This window comes from Chiloscyllium plagiosum, chromosome 8 (genome assembly GCF_004010195.1).
Source record: "Chiloscyllium plagiosum isolate BGI_BamShark_2017 chromosome 8, ASM401019v2, whole genome shotgun sequence".
NCBI classification, from domain to species: Eukaryota; Metazoa; Chordata; class Chondrichthyes; order Orectolobiformes; family Hemiscylliidae; genus Chiloscyllium; species Chiloscyllium plagiosum.
This window is the reverse complement of record NC_057717.1, coordinates 27,033,454-27,036,961: the sequence shown is the minus strand read 5'-3', so window position 1 is coordinate 27,036,961 and position 3,508 is coordinate 27,033,454.

Here is a 3,508-nt window from a genome sequence, read left to right as displayed (position 1 = left end):
GTCAGGACTGAGGAGCCAGGCTCACTGTGAAACACATTGGGAAGATCAAAGCCATCCTCTTCAGATCCCGGTACAAACTCCATCCCTCTCCCTGAGCACTGTCTGCTGCTCAACCAGACTCTTTACAAAAACAGAACAGTTCTGAAAAAGGTTCACTTGACCCAAAATGTTAACTCTGCTTTCTCTCCACAGATGGTGCTAAACCTGCTGAACTTTTCCAGCACTTACTGTTTCTGTTTCTCATTTACAGCAACCACAGCTTTTTCAGCTTTTATTTCGTATCAGACTCCTTGCTATCTTGGCCACATCTTTGAGGCTGATCTGAACCCCAAATCCTCCACATCACAGAGATCACTCACTCTCTTTGCTTTGGGACTCCAAATGCGATCAATTCAATGTTGTCCTGTGCCTCATCACAGCCACTGCCCTCTGTAAACTTCAGCTCATCCCAAACTCTGCTGCCCTTATTCAAACTCTCACCAAATCCCATCCCCATCTCCCACCGTCCTCACTGAGCTACATTGGCTCCCAATCCAACAACATCTCGATTTACAAATTCTCATCCTTGTTCTCAAACCCTCCCTGTCCTCCACCCTCCCTATCTCTGTAACCACCTCCTAGCTGCCTCATTCAGTATAGTTATCAATCTTAGATATATAGCTCTCTAATCCTTTGTGCACATCATTGAGAGATATTGTGAAATGCCGAGGTCCCAGCACAGAACCCTGAGAAACCACTATTCACATCTTGCTCATTGGAGAGCACACACATTATCCCTCCTTTCTGTCTCCTGCCTCCAAACTAATTCCTGACCCAAGGCAAATGTGTTTTCTCAATCGATATGTTTCCATGTTGATGAATAGTCTCTCAAACAGTGAAACTAGGAGCAGGACTGGCCCTTGGAGCTTGTTCCGCCATTCAATATGATCATGGCTGATCATCCAACACAATCACATGTTCACTTGCTCTCCATAATCTTTGATCCCTTTCATCCTGAGAACTATATCATGCCCTTTCTGAAAAATATTCAGTGGTTTGGGCTCAACTGCTTTCAGTGACAGAAGCTTCTACAGGCTTCCCATTCACTGGATGAAAAACTTTCTCTCCATCTCAGCCCTAAGTGGCCTTTCCCATATCCTTAAATTGTAATCCTTGGTTCTGGGCTCCCCAGGCATCAGGAACATCCCGCCTTGACCTGTTAGGATTTTCAAGTTTTCAATGTGACTCTCCTCAATCTTCTAACCTCCAGTGAATATAATCCTAACTGATCCAGTTTCTCATCAGATCTAACTGCTGTCATCCCAGGAATCAGTCTGGTAAACCTTCGCTGCCCTTCCTCCACAGCCGAACACCCTTCCTCAGATAAGGAAACTAAATCGCATACAATACAATCATAAAATCACACAATACAGAAGAGGCCCTTCGGCCCATATACTGCGTACCAGCCCAAACTACACTAAACCTACACCGGTCCCACTTTCCAACACGAGGCCCATAGGTTTAAATGTTATGAAATTTTAAGTGTTCATCCAAGTACTTTTTAAAGGTTGTGAGATTTGCCACCTCACCTGCCATCCTGGGCAGTGCCACCCAGACCCCCACCACCCTCTGAGTGAAAACCTGCTCTTCAAATCCCCTCTAAAGCTCCTGTCTTTCACAGTGAATGTGTGCCAACTCTAAGTAAGGGGAACAGCTGCTTTCTATCCACCCTGTCCATTCTCCTTATGACCGTATACACCTCTATCAGGTCCCCCTCCACCTTCTCTGCTTCAAAGAAAACAACCCAAGCTTATCCAGCCTCTCTTCATCGTTGAAATGCTCCACTGCAAGCAACATCCTGTTGACTATCCTCTGCACCCCCTCCAGTACAATCCCATCCTTCTGATCATGTGGTGACCAGAACTGCACACATTACTCCAGCTGTGGCCTAAACAAAGTTCTGTACAGCTCTAACTTATCTTCCCTGCACTTCTCATCTGTACTGGAAATGATAAAGGCAAGTATCCCATATACCTTCATAAATACCTTATTCACCTGTTACATCTTCCAAAGTTCATCACCTCACATTTATCAGGGATAAGTTCTATCTGACTCTGATCTGCCCATCTGACCAATCCAGTTCGATCCTCTTGTAACCTAAGACCTTCTTCCTCACTGTCAACCATCTGCCAAACCTAGTATCATCTACAAACTCAGTCATCATCCACTCAACCCCACCCATCACCTCTCACATTCTCATCTTCATTGTTTCAATATATCCTGAACAATAAGGGACCCAGCACTGATCCCTGTGGTATCTCACTGCACACTGGGCCCAGTCACACAAACGACTTTCTGCCTCCACCCACTGTCTCCTGTCACTGAACCAGTTTTGGTTTGAATATTCCAGGTGTGGTCTCACTAAGCCCCCATACAATTACAGCAAGACATCCCTGATCCTGTACTCAAATCCTCTCACTATGAAGGTAACATATCGTTTACCTTCTTCACTGCCTCTGCACCTGCATGCTATCAATGCAATCTCCTGACCTGGGAATAGGGTACAAATCCATCTTTGTGACTCCATTCATTTTCCTATAATGTACACAGGATCGAATTGAAACATTTGGTTTCAGAACCAACACTACAAAAGAACCCTAATTACTCTTACAGTTCAATCAGTGTACCCTCTCTAGTTTGTGATCAGCAATTTGCTGATTTTTAGATGGTTAGAATCATCCCTAGATCCCTGGTTCTGCCACTGGATTTATTTAAAAATGTCAAATGAAGAAGGCAGTTGATGGGTGTTTCAGGGCAAAAGAATCTCTACGTTTACTCAATACAAAAGATATGTATAATACAAGAACAAATGCAAATGTAATAAACAGTGAAATTAACACTGTCATTTGTACAGAGAACAGTAATTAAATACACTATCAAATTAAACACAGGTTAAAACCTATTAGAAGCTAGAGTCGAAAAGTGTGGCGCTGGAAAAGCACAGCAGGTCAGGCAGCATCTGATGGACAGGAGAATCGACGTTTCAGGCATAAACACTTTATCAGGAAGGTTGGGGGGAGGTGCAAGGTGGCTGAGAGATAAATAGGAGGGTGGGAAAGGGATGGGGGTAAGTAGCTGGGAAGGTGATAGATAGATAGATGCAGGTGCGGGGGAGGTGATAGTGATCGTTCAGAAGGGATGGTGGAGCAGATAGGTGAGATGGTTGATGGACAGATAGGAAGGTTTAAGATGATGTTGTCTAGCTGGAGGATTGGATATTCGTTTGGGGGGTGGGGAGGAGGGGAGAAAACAAAACTGGTGAAATCAACATTGTTGCCGTGTGGTTGGGGGTTCCCAAGGTGGCAAATGAGGCATTCTTCTTCCCGACATGGTGGCTCACTGGTTTGCACTGTTGCCTCACAGCACCAGGGTCCCAGGTTCGATTCCAGCCTTGGGCGACTGTCTGTGTGGTGTTTGCACATTCTCCCTGTGTCTGCATGGGTTTCCTCCGGGTGTTCCAGTTTCCTCC